The sequence below is a fragment of the Polyodon spathula genome, chromosome 2 (genome assembly GCF_017654505.1).
Source record: "Polyodon spathula isolate WHYD16114869_AA chromosome 2, ASM1765450v1, whole genome shotgun sequence".
Taxonomy (NCBI): domain Eukaryota; kingdom Metazoa; phylum Chordata; class Actinopteri; order Acipenseriformes; family Polyodontidae; genus Polyodon; species Polyodon spathula.
Genome location: NC_054535.1, coordinates 31377392 through 31399342, shown reverse-complemented (window position 1 = coordinate 31399342; position 21951 = coordinate 31377392).

Below are 21951 nucleotides of genomic sequence, written 5' to 3'. Positions count from 1 at the left end.
TGCTCAAGCTCCGTCAAGTTGGATGGGTACCTTTCGGTGAACAGCAATTTTCAACTCTTTCCACATATTTTCATTTGGATTGAGGTCCGGGCTTTGACTGGGCCACTCCAGGACATTGACCTTTTTGTTTTTAAGCCACTCCAGTGTGGCTTTGGCTGTATGTTTGGGGTCATTGTCCTGCTGGAAGATGAATCTTCTCCCGTCCCAGGTCTCTTGCAGACTTCAGCAGGTTTTCCTCCATGATTTCTCTGTACTTTGCAGCATCCATTTTGCCCTCTATCTTCATGAGCTTTCCAGGCCCATGCAGAGAAGCATCCCCATAGCATGATGCTGCCACCACCGTGCTTCACGGTAGGGATGGCATTCTCAGGATGACGTGCAGTGTTAGGCTTGTGCCAAACATAGCGCTTAGCGTTGAGGCCAAAAAGCTCTATTTTGGTCTCATCAGACCATAGAATCTTCTTCCACTTGGTCTCAGAGTCTCCCACATGCCTTCTGGCAAACTTTAGCCAAGATTTGATGTGAGTTTTTTTTCAACAACGGCTTTCTTTTTGCCACTCTCCCATAAAGGCCAGTTTTGTGAAGCACCCGGGCTATTGTTGTTGTATGGTGTCTCCCAGCTCAGCCGTGGAAGACTGTAACTCCTTTAGAGTTGCCATAGACCTCTTGGTGGCCTCTCTGACTAGTTCCCTTCTCACCCAGATACTCAGTTTTTGAGGACGGCCTGTTCTAGACAGATTCACAGTTGTGCCATATTCTCTCCATTTCTTAATAATGGACTTTACTGTGCTCCAGGGGATATTCAATGCCTTGGAAATGTTCTTATATCCTACCCCTGATTGGTGCTTTTGAAGAACCTTATTCTGGATTTGGTTTGAATGTTCCTTCATCTTGTAGGTTTTGTTAGGAATTGTACTAACCAACTGTGGGACCTCCCAGAGACAGATGTATTTAACCTGAAATCATGTGAAACACCTTAATTGCACACAGGTGGACTCCATTCAACTGATTTTGTGACTTCTAAAGACAATTAGTTGCACTAGAGCTTATTTAGGTGTGCCATAGCAAAGGGGGTGAATACTTATTATTTATTTCTGTTTTATATTTGTAATTAATTTAGAACAATTTGTAGATTTTATTTTTCACTTTGATATTATGGACTTTTTTGTGTTGATCAGTGGCAAAAACTCCTAATTAAATCCATTTTGATTCCATGTTGTAACACAATAAAATGTGGAAAAGTCCAAGGGGGGGGGGGGGGAATACTTTTGAGAGCTGCTGTACCTATTTATTTCCTTCTCTACTTTCTTAGTATATGCATTATAGCCTTTGCATCTTACCTGTCTGAATCTGACCGCACCAGTCAAGTTGGTGGACATGGAGTACACTCAACTTACAGAGACACTTCCTTTGCATTTTAAGCCTCTACACCTCATCAGCAACCTCAATAGATGTCTGCAGTTCCTACCATTTCACAAAATCTTGTTACAGTTGTGAGGGTGACCATCAGCAAAGCCCATGCCGATTTAGTCAAGCAACAGGCCACAAATACAGAAAAGTGGGTCATCTACAAAGAGTATGCAAAAGTGCATCATGTGTAACTTGTATGCATTATGTCACTGAAAGGCTGATTCTGAAGAAGAGACATTGGAGTTGTTTACTGTCTACACAACTCAAGGGAATGGAGACGGCACTTAACTCCAGATCATGTTAGCAGGCAAACCGGTTAGCATGCAGCATGATACCTGGGCATCGGTATCACTGGTACCAGAGCATATCAACAGGACCCATCTCAAGAACATATTCGGCTCCAGTCTTACACCTGGGATCGGATACCTGAGATTCAGGTGCCAGTCACTTATGAGGGATGAGCATGGTCCCTACCTCTAGTGTTAGTGCGAGGGGATAGGTCGGCATTACTGGGAAGGAACTGGCTTGAGAAGATAAAGTTGAAGTGGGATAAGATCTTTACCCTAAGAACTGAAAGAAAAGTGCCTCAAGATACAGTGAAAGCAGTGTTGGCTAAGTATGATTCTATTTTCCAAGATGGCTATGGCAAAATAGAGGATTTCAAGGCAAATATCAAAGTGCAAGTAGGAGTTACCATAGACCAGATATTGCACGGACTGGATTGCATAGTCTGCTTTATGGACAATATCTTGGTTACAGCACCCACAGTGGGGTGTAATCCTGGGCAGTGTTAGCCAGACTGCTGCAATATGGAGTGAGAGTGAAGCTAGCAAAATGTCAGTTTCTACAAGATTCAGTTGAGTATCTGGGCTATCGAATTGACGCTCAGGGCCTGCATCCGATTGAGAGCAAGGTTGAAGCAATTGTCAATGCACCAGCACCAACAAATGTGATGGAGCTAAGATCATTATTGGGACTGTTGAACTATTATGGATGGTTCCTGGCGAACTTGTCCACATTGTTGCAACCACTTCACAATTTGCTGCAGATGTAAAATGGAATTGGTCACCACAATGTGAGGAACCAATCCGATCATGCAAACAGTGCCTGTTTAACAGCAAGCGACTACCACATTATGACCCAGCAAAGCCATTAAGATTGGCATGTGGCGAATCTCCATACAGAATGGGGGCAGTTATCTAATTTGTTATTGTCAGGAACCCTGTCTCTTAGTGAAAGAAATTATGCCCAGATTGAGAAGGAGGCCTTGAGCGTCATCTTCGGGGTAAAAAAGTTTCATAAATACTTATGTGTGCGGAAATTTAGTTTGCTAACAGATCATAACCCTCTGCTAGCTATTCTGGGGCCAAAGTCAGCAATACCAACACCTGCAACACTGAGGATGCAGCGGTGGGCTTTGATTTTGTTGGCATATGACTATGACATTGAATACAAACATTCTCAGGATCAAGCAAATGCTGAAGCAATGTCACGACTGCCTTGCAAGGAAGTAAATAAAAGAGAAGAAGATGGGACAGTGTTTCATCTTTGACACATTGAGGAGCTACCCATTTCTGCACATGATGGAGCAGAGGAAACCACGGGATCCAATCCTCTCAAAGGTGTTGAATTTAACCCTCAATGGTTGGCCAAACTTTATGAGAGACCAGACTTTACAACCTTTCTTTGATAAAAAAAAGACCAGATGTCCACAGATCAAGGCTGTATTTTATGGGGGGCCCTGAGTTGTGATGCTAACAAAATTTCCAAGGAGGCTACTTGTTGATTTACATGAGTCATCCCGGCATCTCTTGGATGAAGGCATTGGCCCAGGGATACCTATGGTGGCCAGGGCTTGATCAGGATATTCAGCATCTTGTCAGCCAACACTCACCTTGTGCAGCTGTCCATAACCAACCAGCAACTGCACCTCTACACCCTTGGTCCTGGGCTACCACAACTTGGGAGCACATTCATGTTGACTAAGTGGACAAACAACATTTTCTGGTTGTGGTTGATGTCCACTCCAAATGGATTGAAGTGCTTATCACAAAAGTAACCACAGCAGACAGAACTGTAGGTCTTCTAAGATAACTTTTCATATCTTATGGTCTACCGTGGGAGTTAGTTAAGGACAAAGCTCTCCAGTTTGACACAAGAGTTCAAGCTGTTCTTAAAGAGGAATGGTATCTGGCATATTCTGTCTCTGCCATACCACCCAGCGTCAAACCAGGCAGCCAAGTGTGCTGTACAAACATTAGAAAAAAGTTTGGACAAAACAAAGTTCACAATCAATACCAGTAACACAAAGATTGGCGCATTTCTTGTTATAGAAACACGCCTCACACCATAACAGAGAGGACATCTGCTGAACTGTTCCTAAAGAGACAACCCCGTACCTGGTTGGTATTGCTGAAGCCGGACTTGTCCAATACCATGGCAAAATATCAGCTGCAACAACAGAGAGCCAGTGCGGATCTTCAATCCTGGAGTGAGGGTGATGGTTTGTGACTTCAGGCATCCCATGAGTCTTTGGATTCCAGGGGTTGTGGAAGAAAAAAGAGGGTCCCTGACTTAAGGAGTTAATGTGGGATATTGTCTTGTTCATGTTTGTATGGATCCCCTGTTACTTTCAAATGTTTCAGCTCACTCAGCAGAAGGTGACGTCACTCTGGATGAGGACAATGACAGTGAGGATTTTGTTCCTGCTTGTGGAATTCCATTCCAAATAACGCAGAACTCCAGACATGACCAGCAGCAGTTACTCCAGTCCGAAGATACCCTGTGCGCCAGTGGAGACCACCACAGAGACTTGACTTTTAGGTCTTGAACTTAACCTCTGTCTATCACAACATGCCTGTTACTACTGCTTAGTTAATAACAAGTTCTATCAGCAGGGCAGAATAATCCCTTGAACTTGTTCTGGGTACCGAACACTCTACTTCGGCCCAGAAGTTAGAATATGTTGTGTTAATATTTTAGACCAAGTTTGGTCTAAGGGGAAGGAGTGTAGTATATGGAGATAGTTATTACAAACCATAGATGTTGTTATTGTGTAGTCCAATGGGGGTGTGCGTGCTTGTGCAAGTCAGTAGAGAATAAATGGAGTTGAAGACAAGGTCTGTTTATAATTATTATAAACACCTTGTTGATTAGTCACACGGACACATGGAATAAGAAGTCAGGATTTTAAAAGTACCATTATCTATACAATGCACTTGCCAAAGAGGAATTTAAAGAGTACATTTAAAGTAGACATTTTAAAAAGAGCATTGAAACAGACTTTAAAGTTTCAAGTGTGCAAAGTTATGTGATGTTATCAATGAATGGAAAAAATTACAGGTACGTTTTTTAAACAGTTGTAGCAAAACGTGAGGGACGTATGACGCTATATTTTTTGGAACCCTGCTACTCACTCGTCAACACTAGTAGTTCACTGCTACCTCTAAATGTGTATGTTTTCTTGGTAAAAATTAATGATGATAGTTTAGAAAATCCATAACCTATAAACTAACACAGAGCAGTTGCAAGTTAAAATAATTAATCTCAAAACTGACTGTTTTTTCACAAAATAAATATGTATTTTGAAATAGATTTGAGTTACTTTATCATTTTTTTTTTTCTTTTACAAGAACTACAATTAGGATTGCTTAAAAATGTAACACACATACTTTATTTTTGTGAAAACCATTTCTCCGGAAAAGAAAGTCAGTTTCAAACTGATCATGATGCATTATATTTCATAAGGTTCTATTTATGTTGATAACATCTACGGCAGTCATCTATTGTGTTCTGCAATGATAAATAGCAAGACTAAATCCTGTGCTCAATCATGTAAACCAATGACACATTTCATAGTTTGGTACTTTTTTAAATAATTCATGTCAAATCCTTATAATGGCAGTGAAATGTAAAGGAAAAGAATGCTGTAGGAGTGACACATTTGCAAGGATCTAAACATGTATTTATACAAATAAAAAATAAATAAGATATCATTATTATAGAACAAGTGCATTGATTTATACTATAATGTATTCATCATTTTTGGTATTTGTATAGTCTAGATGTGTTTGATTTTATTTTCCTGAACACCATGTTTCCATTCAAGATCAGTTTGTTTTCAACATAGTGTCCCAGCTTCTAAACTGCTGGTCACCAAAGACTGTCATGTGTTGCCTGGAGCCAGAGATACTTTTTACCGATTGGATTCAGAGTAATTTGCGTTACTTTAAAGAAACTGAATCAATTACTGTGTTTTTTTTTAAATAATAACAGACGCCCTTTCACATGACGACTTACAGTTGTATACAAAATTAAAATACATATCAAGAATTACAGAACAATTAAGAGCAAGATACAAAATACAATGACTTCTGTCCTAATAAGAGCAAATACAAAAAACAGCATGATTTGGTATCAGGGCAGTTCAAGAGCAGATAACAGTGTTGATAGTTACGTAAGGGTTAGATACGAGTAAAAATGAAATACAAGATACTACAGATTGGGTTACTGTAAGTGCAGGATTAAAAATACAGTAAAATAGGGAGCAGATAAGTGCAAGTTAGAGTGCATTAAAGGCAGAGTGCTATATTGTCCAGAAGGGAAGAGTTGAGTTTTACAGATGTTATCAGAATAATTTATCTTCTTATTTTACCTCTGGTAACTTTCATTTTGTGCCTCAAAAACCCGAGCTCATAGCATGCTCATTCAAAAATCAAAGCAATGTCTTTTCTACTGTTTTAGAAAAGAGAACAAAAATGCAGGTATTTCAGTGCACGTGATGATAGTTGCATATTCATCTTTTCTTAAGTTATTTCAACATTTTGCTTTATGTGTATCTACAGTAAAAATGTATTTTGTTTATCAGAAACATTTCAGCTCCTCCCAGGCCACTCAGATTTTTTCAAGCTGGCACAATAGATTAAAATGTGACACTTTTCCCAGTTTTAATTTCCAAGTGTAACAGTGGTTGATTGTACTCCGCACATCTTTTAACATACCGCTATTTGTTTTCTGCTTTATAATGAGTGCTAGTGGAATGGCATTATTGAGCAAATGGGATCCTTCACTATACTGCCTTAATACTAGTTTTGTTTCAGCACTATTTCAACATAATGGGCTAATGTGACTGTTGCTAAAGTACAAAGAGAGATTGATAAGGATTTGTAAATGGGAGTCATGTAATAATGCCCATAACATTATTAACAATAGTGTTACATACTGCAGGGGGTTTATGCTACAATACATTATGCATTATTGCCTTTTATATGTTCCTACAATTTCTAACAACATTGAGTTTCCAAATACTGTGTGTGTGTGTGTGTGTGTGTGTGTGTGTGTGTATATATATATATTATATATATATATATAGAAATAAAATAAATAAATAAATAAATAAAACGGACTGGTTTGCAGTGTTTCAGACATCAATGCTTATAGAAAGGAGAGGTTAGGAAACATCCTGAACGTTCTGTATTTTTTATGTTAGGCATGCCTTTACAGACTGTTATGTATATTTGAATTAGGTGACTGTTTCAGAGCCTAGAACATGATCCAAAATGATCAACAGTGAAATTCTTTAATATTGAAAATACATTAGGCATGCAGAGTGTTAATAGTGCCACAACTTTCATGTGTTCCAAAGTCTAAATTAGTTTATTTTCATGTTTCATGTAAAAAACACAACTGTACTCTTGAGGAGTTGACAGCTCTGTGTGTCCTTTCTAGATACTGTGGTCACATGAGAGACGAGCCTGCTGTTAGCAGGTGCTAACATTTTGGCAACAAAATAATGTCAAACAGTCTTTTTTTTCTTTTTTTGTCACATAAATCAAAGCAAAGCTATCTCGTGTCCAAGGTGCCCTAATAGCTAGTGCAGCATCACTTCAATTAGCCTAGCCTACATATCACATCACATTATGCTTTCATGTTTAGTATACTGTGACACTGTAAACTGAATAATGTAATTTGAATGACTGCCTAGGCAATACAAAATGTAATTGCTTGTAATTAATTTTGCTTATTATAAAAATAAATAAATAAATAAATAATATGAGAGAGTCCTGGTGCTTTGGATGCCATTAAAGGTGATTTTCAGCTAAATAAATCAATTAGACTTATTTCTAAATCATTCGTCCACATCTGCATTTTGTTTTAACTTTGCAACATTACTACCAGATATGATTGAACATAAGAACATAAGAAAGTTTACAAACGAGAGGAAGCCATTCGGCCCATCTTGCTCGTTTGGTTGTTAGTAGCTTATTGATCCCAAAATCTCATCAAGCAGCTTCTTGAAGGATCCCAGGGTGTCAGCTTCAACAACATTACTGGGGAGTTGATTCCAGACCCTCACAATTCTCTGTGTAAAAAAGTGTCTCCTATTTTCTGTTCTGAATGCCCCTTTTTCTAAACTCCATTTGTGACCCCTGGTCCTTGTTTCTTTTTTCAGGCTGAAAAAGTCCCTTGCGTCGACACTGTCCATACCTTTTAGAATTTTGAATGCTTGAATTAGGTCGCCACGTAGTCTTCTTTGTTCAAGACTGAACAGATTCAATTCTTTTAGCCTGTCTGCATATGACATGCCTTTTAAGCCCGGAATAATTCTGGTCGCTCTTCTTTGCACTCTTTCTAGAGCAGCAATATCTTTTTTATAGCGAGGTGACCAGAACTGCACACAATATTCAAGATGAGGTCTTACAAGTGCATTGTACAGTTTTAACATTACTTCCCTTGATTTAAATTCAACACTTTTCACAATGTATCCGAGTATCTTGTTAGCCTTTTTTATAGCTTCCCCACATTGCCTAGATGAAGACATTTCTGAGTCAACAAAAACTCCTAGGTCTTTTTCATAGATTCCTTCTCCAATTTCAATATCTCCCATATGATATTTATAATGTACATTTTTATTTCCTGCGTGCAGTACCTTACACTTTTCTCTATTAAATGTCATTTGCCATGTGTCTGCCCAGTTCTGAATCTTGTCTAGATCATTTTGAATGACCTTTGCTGCTGCAACATTGTTTGCCACTCCTCCTACTTTTGTGTCGTCTGCAAATTTAACAAGTTTGCTTACTATACCAGAATCTAAATCATTAATGTAGATTAGGAATAGCAGAGGACCTAATACTGATCCCTGTGGTACACCGCTGGTTACCACACTCCATTCTGAGGTTTTTCCTCTAATCAGTACTTTCTGTTTTCTACATGTTAACCACTCCCTAATCCATGTACATGTGTTTCCTTGAATCCCAACTGCGTTCAGTTTGAGAATTAATCTTTTGTGCGGGACTTTGTCAAAAGCTTTCTGGAAATCTAAATAAACCATGTCATATGCTTTGCAATTATCCATTATCGATGTTGCATCCTCAAAAAAATCAAGCAAGTTAGTTAGGCACGATGTCTCCCAGTACCCTGTTACCATATAGGTAATTTTCCATTTTGGATCTTATTATAGTTTCCATAAGTTTGCATATAATAGAAGTCAGGCTTACTGGTCTGTAGTTACCTGGTTCAGTTTTGTTTCCCTTTTTGTGGATCGGTATTACGTTTGCAATTTTCCAGTCTGTCGGTACCACCCCTGTGTCAAGAGACTGCTGCATGATCTTGGTTAGCGGTTTGTAAATTACTTCTTTCATTTCTTTGAGTACTACTGGGAGGATCTCATCCGGCCCAGGGGATTTGTTTATTTTAAGAGCTCCTAGTCCCTTTAACACTTCTGCCTCAGTTATGCTAAAGTTATTTAAAACTGGATAGGAACTGGATGACATGTGGGGCATGTTGTCAGTATCTTCCTTTGTAAAAACTTGTGAAAAGTAATCATTTAACATATTTGCTATTTTTTTTTCTTCCTCTACGATTTTGCCATTTGTATCTCTTAAACATTTAATCTCCTCTTTGAATGTTCTCTTGCTGTTGTAATATTGGAAAAACATTTTGGAATTGGTTTTAGCTCCCTTAGCAATGTTCATTTCTATTTCTCTCTTGGCCTTTCTAACTTCCTTTTTGACTTGCATTTGCAGTTCTGTGTACTCTTTCTGTGTACTTTCTTTTTGGTCCTTTTTTAATGCTCTGTAAAGTGCCTTTTTTCGCTGAATATTTTTTTTAATTGATCTATTAAACCATTTTGGCAATTTAGTTTTACATTTAGATTTGTCTACTTTAGGGATATAATTGTTTTGCGCCTCTAGTACTACGTTTTTGAAGAACAACCATCCTTCTTCTGTGGGTGTTTTCTCTATTTTACTCCAATCTACTTCTGTTAGTCTCTGTTTCATGCCTTCATAGTTTGCTTTTCTAAAATTGTAAACCTTAGCTTTAGTCTTTACTTTTGAGGATTTAAAAAACACTTCAAATGAGACCATGTTGTGGTCTGAGTTTGCCAGTGGTTCTCTGACCTCTGTTTTAGTTATTCTATCTTCGTTATTTGAAAAGACTAAATCAAGGCATGCCTCCCCTCTAGTGGGTGCCTTGACAAATTGTGTTAGGAAGCAGTCATTTGTCATTTCCACCATTTCTATTTCATCCTTCGCGCTACCCACCGGGTTTTCCCATTTTATTTGGGGGAAGTTGAAATCCCCCATTAGTATGGCTTCTCCTTTGCTACACACATTTCTAATGTCATTGTATAACAGATTATTGTGCTCACCGTCTGAATCTGGCGGTCTATAGCATGCTCCTATTATTATGCCTTTTGAATTTTTGTCTGTTATTCTGACCCATATTGATTCGGTTTTATTTTCTTTGTCCAGGTTTAACACCTGGGCTTCAAGACTGTTTCTTATGTATAGCGCTACCCCTCCTCCTCGTCTGTCCTGCCTGTCTTTCCTATACAGTGTATACCCACAAATATTATATTCGTCCCCATCACTCTCAGATAACCACGTTTCTGTAACACCTATCACATCATAGTTACCTGTTAGTGCAGTAGCTTCAAGTTCTAGAATTTTGTTTCTGATACTTCTAGCATTTAGATAAATACATTTAATGGTTGTCTTACCTGAGTTGTTGTTCTTGTTTTGATGCGGTCTCCCTTCTGTTTTTTTGTTGATTTCTCCCCCCTTCCTTTCTAGTTTAAATGCTTCCGAACCTGCTCGAGGATCTTTTCTCCAAGTAGACTAGTTCCCTTGTTATTTAAATGCAGTCCATCCCGTCTATACAGATAGTCCTCGTTGTAGAAAGTGGTCCAATGATCAAGATAGGTGAAGCCTTCCCGTGTGCACCACGTCTTCAACCATTGGTTTTGATTAATTATTTCCAGCTGTCCATATGGTCCTTTGCAAGGTGCGGGTAGTATACCAGAAAATACCACAGTTTTGGTTTTCTCTTTTAATTTCCTTCCTAGCTCTCTGAATTTGTTTTGCAGGGATTTTGGTCTGTCTCTTCCAATGTTGTTTGTACCGATGTGGACGACTACTACCGGGTCGTCTCCTGTTCGTTCTAGGAGCCTGTCCACGTTTTCAGTGATGTGCTTGACCGAGGCTCCCGGAAGGCAGCACACTGTTGTAGTAAGGGGGTCCAAACTGCGAACTGAACTTGCTGTGTTTCTCAATATGGAGTCCCCAACAATCATGACCTCCCTTCTTTTTACTGTCTTGTCACCACTGTCAATAGGGTCCTGGATGTTGTTCCTTTCATTCTCTTGTTGTTGGTTCTGCTCATCAAAATTCTGAAGTGACTCAAATCTGTTGGTTATTTTGATTTCTGGTGGTTGTGTTTGACGAAGTTTCTTTTTTTCCCTGCTTCTGCCTACCTGAACCCAGCTGTTCTGACCTTCTATCTCCCTGGTGGCTTTCAGTCTGTTAGGGGTGATGCAGACTTCCATGAATTGTGGGTGTGCCAGTTCCTCAAGATCTTGTTGCTGTCTCACTTCTTCCAGCTCCATTTCTAGCATGCTTACTAGTTTATGCAAATCCTGGATCGCGCGGCACTTTACGCACACTTGGTTTAGCTCCGCTGGGTTTTCTCGGATTTCCCACATCAAGCAGGTGTCACAGATTACTGGCTTGAAGACCATGTTGAGGGTTTTTTTTTTTTTTGTAAGTTTAGTTTCTTCTGCAGCCGTCAACCTGCTTTCAAACTGCTTCGAAACTGCTCTGTACTTTTCCACGCTGTACTTCTCCCACTCGCTGTCGCTGGGAAGACTGCCTCGTTTAACTGCGTTGTTCTGCTGTGCTGTCGGCTCCTCCCCTCGCCCGTGTCTCAAAACGGCGCTGAATTTGAATCAGCTGCTCCGAGTTTCAGCTTGTTTGTTATCAGAAAAACACACGCGGCTGTGTTTCCCCAATGTCCTCTGTTTTCTGATTAAAGCAATTCAAGATGCAATTTCTCCTTTCTGCTTCGAAACTGCTCTGTACTTTTCCACGCTGTACTTCTCCCACTCGCTGTCGCTTCCACTCGCTGTCGCTGGGAAGACTGCCTCGTTTAACTCTTGGCTAGTATTGAGTGTGTTGTTATTTGTATCATCAGCAAAAAAAAAAAAAAAAAGCGGTCCTAAATTGTCAACACATTGCCGACTTGGTCACACAAGGCAACATTTGGGCAACACAAGTTTCCTTCTTGTTGCCGTCAACAAATGTTGCTCTTGTGACCAGACCTTAGAGACGTGTGTGCTCTGGATGACACCTAAGGCTTTTACATAAGATAGTTTAGACTTTGCAATTCAATACTGAAAGGGTTCGTCTTGCAAAGCTAAGAGCTTCATATTTTAGGTTTCAGACTGACGTTAACTTGGGATTACAATATAAACTTCTTTATGGCTTGCACAATTTGGATTTACTGCTTGCCGATTGGAATGCTTTACACTGGATAAAGATCTGCAAAGGTGCAAACTTTCTGTTTAATAGATTGATGCTCTCATGCATGTTATATTTGTCATCCACGAGGGGAAGATTGTTGCATGGGGACGGTTTAATGGTTATACTCCAATCTAAAAGAAGAATATTATAAGAACGTGTAGTAGATATTTAAGGACAGCTCTTAATGTCTTGGTGCAGAATCATACTGCAGTTTCTACATCATTTAAATATATATTTTCAGATGTGGAATTTAATAAGTTTTATGGCAACTGCTTTGCACTGATTAAATATCATCATTTCCTTATTTTCTAAGGTCCAGGTGCATGGCATTCTACTTATTCTACATGGAGCCCAATAAAGCTCATGCAGCATGCCTGAGTAATTATTACTTACTGTCTGAAATGAAGCTCTATTCCAAGCCATTTGCATTTTTCCTCTGAAACAACATGATTAATGGAAATTTTTACACTTCTTAGTTTTAGCCATAATGAAATCATGCATTTAAAGCATATCCAATAGCTCATTATATCTTAGTTAATTCAGTGTGTAAACTGCAATGTGCCTTTCATGTACATAGTAAAACTTATTTGAAAATAAAATATACATTTTATGGCAGATTGAAGACCTTAGTCCAAATTCATTATTGTTAAATTATTAATTTAAGTTAATTTAACATTTGTTTTGCTTATTTTTCTAATGAGCAAAATCTTTGAGAATCCTATTTGCGAAAAAACAAACAAAAAAAACAGTATTGAGGATGAGTCAATGCCATATGCTAACAGTTTAATAGTCCAGTTTGACATGGGGGGAATAAATGTGTAAAGGAAGCTTTAAAAGTGTTACTGAACAGATAGGGTTTAAAACATATTACTTTCCTTAGCTTTCTGCTTTGTTGTAGGTATTCCTGCAATACCTTTCAACATAATCGTGACTGTTTTGATAAAGTTCAGCATTTTGATTGGTTCATCTGTTCTACCAGCTCACTCCTGCACAGGTTCAATGGGACGGGAACAGGTCTATGAATATGTATGGAAAGTCCCATATAATGGCAATAAGTAAATAAATATATTATGTTGGTGGAACCAGTAATAAATCATTAAGCAAGAACTCTACACACAACCCAACACAGCAGCATTTAGACGGATCAACCAATCATATCTGGTGTCAGACGTTGCCGCCCTCATAAGCTGTCTCCATTCTATTTCTCACCCTCATAAACCTATTCCCACCTCACTGAAACTGAATGCATGTAGATAGGGCAGATGAACCAATCAAAATTCTGAACATTAGGAGAGGAGTCAAGAACCAATGAAATGTTTCTGATTGAGCTAGTTGGATTTTAGCAGTTGATGTTATGAACCCGAAGGATAACCAATGTGAACCAAAAATAATTAGTCCAAACTGATTTATGACCTGGGATATTTTAACAAAAATATCAAAACAACTGAAATTATGTTGAAAAAGATATTGCAAGAATACATACAACAAAGCAGAAAGCTAGGGAAAGTAATGTGTTACGTTTTAACACTTCAAAATCATAAAGAGATGATGCTGGAGCACAGACACACAGACCAATGTATATCATGAAGATTGTACAAGGCAGTCAAACCGACCTGAGATTCCTTCAGTGGTACTTATTGTTGTTACCTGATACTTATCCACCTACTGTAACTGTAAAGATGTAGCGTATTGGTACAGGTCGAATCTAGGTCCCATGATATAGATTGGGTCTTCCTAGGGTGCTTCTTAAAAAAAGAAAATGACTTAAGGTAATATATTACAATTGACAATCTAAATTATCTGGAGTTTCTTGAGTCACACCGGAAGATGGGACATCATGCCTCTATATCATGGGTCTCGTGGGGGCGGGGGGAATAGTATCCTCCGATATCCCCTAGTGCTTTAAGGTAGTATGTTGCCATAATCCCCCTGGTTACATGAGACGAGAATAGACAAACCCAAGTTAAAATACAGGAGGATTTATTCTTGACATATTTCATTGGTACAGTCAGATATGCTAATGTACTGTAGTACACAAAACTTAAAATGTGTCCAAAACACTTATTAAATTATCTTAGATCACATCACATGTTAGCAAATTAATGGTCTTTATTTCAACTTTTAATTAAATTAAAGAACGTCTTATACGCCCCAGATTTAATTTTGTGCAAATGCCCATCTAATTTATTTACTATGGCATGGGCATTCCCCCCCATACGAATTATTCCCCTTTTGATTACTTAGGCACTTTCTCTTAGCTCCTCCGTTCTGCTCCTGTGTTCAATGAAAATAAACAACAACATTTATAGGGGGTAAAAAAGAAAGAACGTGTATACATTACAGTGGTTTCTGGGATACAGTCATCCAGCTAAGTGTTATTTTTTTTAAACAAGAGCAGGGTTATACTAACCCGGTTTCATTACGGCAATCTGGACGCTCTAACACTTGGGTTAGGGTTCAGGTAAATCGGTTTTGAACTCAATTGTCGATTTTTTTTTTTTTTTGTGGACAGGGCCTCAGCGACTGCTGCTTTTTAAACCGGAGATCTTGTGACAACATAATTCTGACTGTTTTCATCTCTAAGATTTCTCTAATAATGTACAGTTTGTCTTTAGGTGAAATGAACGATCTTTTAGCGCTGGCCATGATAATACTGCATAAATTACAGTAATATAGAGCAAGGTCAAGTTCAAACAGCAAGAAGGAGGCCTACGAGTATGTAATATGCGCATGACAGACTACTGCGTGCCATATTAGTGAGTGCATAATAACAGGAAGTATGCACTATTGGAGTACGTACTAAAAGGAGAATTTAAATAGGATTTAATTCGATTTTATTTGGTTCCATGATACTGGTACTTTATATCAGTGTGTACATTATATCCCAGGTATGTTGTAAATGGGTTTGACCCTGATTATATATATTATATCTATTGTGTGTGTGTGTGTGTGTGTGTGTGTGTGTGTATACATATATATATATATATATATATATATATATATATATATATATATATATATATATATATATACATACATACATACATATATATATATATATATATATATATATATATATATATATATATATTTATTTTTTTATTTATATATATATATATATATATATATATATATATATATATATATATATATATATATATATATATATATTTATACATTATCCAAAATAAATTTTATACCCGATGCACAATATTATTCATAGCAACTGCACCATTACAGGAATTGTTTATTGAAATCTAGCAATTTATATGAGGGTTATTATAAGGGTCAGATCTGGAGGTCTAAAGACCACAGTATAATAATTTACAGTATTTGAAAACTGCAGCCAGGTTTGAGTATTATTTTTTATGTTACAGGCTGCATTATTTATGTTTTAACTTTTAAATCCAACTTTATATATATATATATATATATATATATATATATATATATATATATATATATATATATATATATATATATATTTACACACAAAACACAAATTGGCATTACATATTTATAAAATTATTGTTGATATGATTTTGAACTAAAACAATGTTCTGTTATTCTGGGCATTATTTCTATTCTGAGGTAACCTGCTTCTTTATTTTAAATACCAGTTTTTTATGTTTATTTCCATAGAGACTACACATTCTTAGCGAAGTTGAAATTTCTTGTAATACAGACACATTTAAAACTGACCATTTCAAATGGTGTATAACTTTAGATGCCAATTTGAAGTTTATGTTTACATTTCCCATCAGATAAAACAGAGATTATGCTCATGGGCTCACAGAACCAACTAAGGAAATTTGGGATTACATGAGCTTGATCCTTGCAGTCTCTCATCAAAATTTAATCTAGACATTAAGAGTTTGGGTGTCATCTTTGATCCTCATCTACCATTTGAGACTAATATTAGGGAAGTTAGAAATATAGCCAAGCTTAGACCAATTATTTCCGTATCTGATGCCGAGAGACTTGATTACTGAATCAAGAATTGATTATTGTATGCACTTTTTTCTGGTGTCCCAAAACGTGTGGTATCTTGCTTGCAGTAGTTCAGAATACCGCCCTAGAATTCTGACTAAAACCAGGAAAAGTGAATATGTTATCCCTGTTTTGGCCTCTTTTACTCTCTTTTACTGTGCAGTATAGAATTGATTTTAAGAAGGACCTGAATGGATTAACACCTAGTTATTTGCAGGAGTTACTGACCCCATATCTTCTAAACCGCACTCTGAGATCACAGGATGTGGGGCTGCTGGTCATTGCTAGGGTCAACAAAAGCAGTACGGGAAGTAGGGCTTTTTCTTGTAGAGCTCCTAAATTATGGAATGCTCTGCCTTCGTTTGTCGGGGAAGCTGGGACTATTACAGTTGTGAAGTCAAGACTAAAAATGCACTTTTAGAAAATGGCTTTCTTAGTGGGTTTTAATGTAACTTTAAAAGTGCTACTATTGTATTATTAGTATGTGTATACTGTTATTTAAATCTGTTATTTAAATGGTCTGATTGTGGCGGTTGTATGTGTGACATTCTATACAAATGTATTGTGGTTTGTTCTTTTTTTGTGTTATGCTATGTAATGTACAGTGCTTTGTGATGCTTTTTTTATAAAGCATTATATAAATGCAATAAATACACAAATATATAATTTATTGAGCTTTGCATTTTTTTCATGTCTCTACTTCATTTGAAAGTTTGATTGGCGAATCCTTGTTGTTTGTTCATTTTTTGTGCATCAATGCTACCTGAAAACTGAACACTGACAATGTGACTTTTCAACCCTGTTGGTACCCTTGCCCCATGTTTTAAAATATTTAGTTCATCTTCAATGCATAAATACACAAATATGATCATGCTGTTGTGTGTTGGAACTTTCATTTCTCAATGGAAAATCAAAACTTATCTAAATCCTACCTAAAGGATATCAACTTCATCTATCTCTTCTGCAACAGTAACTCCATTGATGCTTACACTGTAGCTTCTGCTCATGACACCAGGCAGATATCAACTGAATGCAGCAAGTGCATCTTGCTAGGAGAACTATTTATTACAACTGCTGTTTGGATAGGGTAGGCTGATTTAACAGACAATGCTTTGTGATGCACTGCTGTTCCACATTCTGACCCACCAGACTTTTGCAAAGTGGTTAAAAACCTCACATGCAGTGTGCAGGTTTTACAAATAATTTCATGAACTTTGAATAGACTATTTCAATGTTTCCCAAAGTGGGGGTCTGATGGGTCACCAAACGATCTAAAAATGATGACCTTTAGTGTACAGTGTTAAGATTTAGTTTCATTATGCTTATATTCAAAATAAATATAATTTGCACACAAATCATTAGCAGTATGTAAACAATGTGTTGTTTTATGACCAGTCTTATGCTTTCAATATGAACCAAAAAAAGTATAAGGTGACATTTTACATGCGGTTACTTAGGATTTTGAAAACAGTTGTTAAAATGGATGCAAAACTAAAAATATCTTATCCTAATTGCAGTTCGAAGAAAAAACAGAAAAAAACTTATATTAAATCTTATATTAACTTCAACATTTCTTACATTGATGATGAGGATGATCCATATCCTCATGTGTCATTTGTTGTAAAGTACTGGCTTAAATACTCTGGCACAGCTCGACAATGACCTTTCCTGATTTACTGAATAAAAAGGCAACAGTTCAAACAAACAAGGAACACCATATGAAGTTAAAAAAGGTAATATATAGAAGGGGCTCAAACTTCTGTGCACTAACGGTAGCTCCAAAATAGTCCACGAAAATAAATAGTAAAAAACAAACATGCCTGTAGATTTTTGTGTAGTGAAATACTTTACAGTTTACTGCACCCAAAATCATCAATAATGTTTCCTTGTTTTTTTGTTGATCAGATGGGTTTTGACTTGCTTCATTTAAGAAAACGCCCTTTTCTCAAGAGCAGAGAAATTGTTTTGGCATACAAGTAAGTTTAGGTGTTCCCTATTGTAGATGTCTGTACCCTATAGAATTCTGTACCCTTGATGATTCCACGCCAACACAGCTGCATTTTTTTCAAAGACCGCTGGACGTGAGCGCTTGATGTTTCTGAACAGTATTTACATGTAGTACAATGAAAATGTGTTTTAAAAGAAACAAAGTTGTGTAAGGTTACTTTAATCAAGGGTTTTGTGTATTGAGCAAAGCAGGAGGCTGAACGTACTGTATATCTACAAAATAAGTGGTGTTAAATGTGTGTTATTTTTATTTTGTTTTGTTTAAAATGTTTGTTGCATGCTGCAGCGGAACTCAATTTTTTAAAAAATTTTAAAATTATGTCTGCATTCTAATATTCTAAGATTCTACTAGGTGGTGCAAAACTTTTGGCCATTATATAGATATATATATATATATATATATATATATATATATATATATATATATATATATATATAACGCCAAAAATATACATGTAGTCAAGTACATAGCCTACAGCCTTGCGGAACTCACAACTACTGTACTTGATACATATAATATTAATATATTCAAGTACATAGCCTACAGTGCGGTACTCACAACTACTGTACCGCGTAATGCATACCGCTCTTGTGTTTTCAGGTGCAGACTAACGATACTGCACCATAAAAATGCCCAGTGGTGCTACGCTGTGCTTGTCTGTCTCAGGTTTTAAACTCCCTCCTCCATCCTCTAAAACTCCTTCATGAGAGATGAAGCAGCAAGGACTGATTTTTTATACATGAACACGAAAAAAAAAAGATAAAAACGATTCTAAATTTTTTGTGGTGTGTGTGTGTGTGTGTGTGTGTGTGTGTGTGTGTGTGTGTGTGTGTGTGTGTGTGTGTGTGTGTGTGTATACACACACACACACACACACACACACCACACCATTAAATGTGTGATTTATGAAAATGTCTTAATATAGACACTGTAATGCTTACATCTCATCGCACCCACATTGTCCATTAATCCCCACAGGGTCTCTCCTGCAATCCCGTTGTCTGCACAAAGGGGACCCTTAATGAATTAATTAAATATCCCTAACCAGTTCATGAAGTGAGAAAAAGTAATTATACAAGGTCAGTGGAAATTATCCTCAAATGGTATAAAATAAGTTCACTATAACAATTTTATAGTACTTTATAGTTAATTTATCAAAGATGTTCTTCAAGTCAACAGCCTGCAATGTTCAATACTTGTATAAAACAGTTGACTGCTTCAGGGAATTGTATTAGAAAGAAAAAGGCCATGATATTGAATGCTTTACAGCCCTTTACATAGATTGCTTAAAATCTAATTTAGTTACAAAAGCACATCAGATTTTTTCTTTCCATCATCCAACTGCACAAAGAAAAAAACTGTCCATATGCTAGAAAGCTAGCAAATAGTGTTTCATTAGGCCCTATAGGTTTTTCAGCTGGGTCTGTGGCATTACCAGTGCAATAGTCTTTGATTTAATGAACCATAATTAAACATTATTTACTGGGTCTTTAGTCCTATCCATTTTAATTTACAAAAGAAACTGTATTCCTGAAAATTAAATTGTATTTCTACAGCTATGGCCATAAGTTTTGCATCACACTATAGAATTAACTAATTTTGCATCATTTAGTAGAATGGAAAAAGCTGAATAATGTTACTTTAACATATAGAATTACATACTGCATTTTAGTTTTCCGTAATTCCTTAGGTTTCTAGTCTTTTTGAAAATGTTTCCAGTGTTTAAGATCCTACTCCTTCACCTGATAGGTTATTACATGCATTTATAAATATCTGCGTGAAAAAGTGCTTCCAACTTCTGTTCTACATTTACTTTTACTCAGCTTCCACTTACAGCCTCTTGTTCTCTCTGTTCTAAATTATGAGTAGCGTCTTCATTAACTTTATCTATACCATCTATAATTTTAAAGACAAAATCAAGCCCACTCTTTCCCTTCTTTTTTGTAGGCTTAATAGATTTAATTATTTAACCTGTCCTCATAGCTCATGTCATTAAGTCCTGGGATCAGTCTAGTTCTTCTTCTCTGTACCTTTGAGTGCAATACTGTATATTTTGTAGTGAGGTGACCAAAACCACACACAGTATTCTAGGTGGGGTCTAACTAGGGCATTGTATAATCGTAGCATAACCTCTGTAGACATTTGAACATTCTATTTGCTTTTTTAATTGCCTCACCACACTGGCAAGATACTTTTAATGAGGACTCCACTATAACCCAGAGATCCTTTTCAGTCTTTGTCCGCTATTTCCCCATTTATTTTATACTTATTAGATGGATTATTATGCCCAATACACAATACTTTACATTTCTTAACATTAAAATTCATTTGTTATGTTTGCCCACTTGCAGGGAAGGTCCAAATCCCTTTGAATTAGCTGGGCAGCAGCTTCAGAGTCCACTACTCCCCCAAGTTTGGTATCATCTGCACATTTAACAATCTTGCAGTGTGTATCTCTGTACCCTACTAAATGCATCCCCCCCAAACCGATTTTATACCTTTCACACTTAATCTTTGCTTCCTGTTTTTTTAACCAGTTCTGTATCCAATTGCATGTCCTTTGTATTTCTGCTGATTTTAATTTATGTACAAGTCTATCACGTAGGTGTAACAGGGGTGTTTTGTTACTGTGTGGGTATCCGTTGATAGATGAGGGAGTCATGGAGGTTGACGTTGAAACACCGCTCAGACGTCCATGTTTTATTAACAGAATTTACATGGGTGCACAACTCAAAAATCCCATAAATAAATCCCTGTTGAATCCCAAGGATCCCAGTTACACACACGGTGGTCCTCGGTTTCAATGACCCCCGTATACAAGGTGATCACCAGTATTTGGTTCACTCGCCCTGGATTTTCACAGTTATGAGCTCCAGGTTGGTAGATGAAGAACAACAAAGGAATGGCTTTGCATACCCTTTTTAAGGGATTGTGACCAGTGCTAATTAATAATCAATTAGTTAATTAACACCTGGCCACATGCTGCAGCTGAATTTGAATTAGGCAGAGAGGGAATTCTAAACTCTGAGCCCTGCCATATCTAGCACAAACATAATTTCAGATTGATGAAGCATGTGTTATTTACAAAAAAACAGCAAAAAAAAAACAAACACATCATTTACACATTCTAAGAGGTAGTTTTCAAACTTACTTATTAATATTGCTTCCATTATTTTGCATGTTACGATAGTGTGAACAGGGTGGCTTTGTAGGAGTGACGTCAGACCAGAAATAGACTCCACACACTGATGAATTGCGGTGAGTTTTATTGCAAATAATAAAAAAACAAAAAGGTTTAAACAAAACACACAAAACAAGACACGGAACTTGAGGCCAAAATAAAAAGGTAAACAAAATGGATAACACTAAACAAGACAGTGGACTAACAGATAAACAAGTACAGTGCTGGCACTTCCAGCACGCTGTAGCAATTGCTATCTCAAAACAACAAAAAACTCCTTCTCTCTCCCATTCTCTACTCACGAACACACAACCCCGACTGAGTGAAAACATGCAGCTTTTATGCAGCTGTACCGAGACTCAATTGCTAATCAGTCATTCAGTTGGAGTCTTCGTACAACTGCACATGAATTAATAAAAGTGCAATTCCCCATGCTCACATATTATTTTACTTGCACATGAAGTGCTGTGCAATCCTTGTGCCTAAATACAACTATACATTTTAAACACTTGTGTTCGTAAGCCATATTTATATCCTGTGTATTTTATACATAAACACCAACA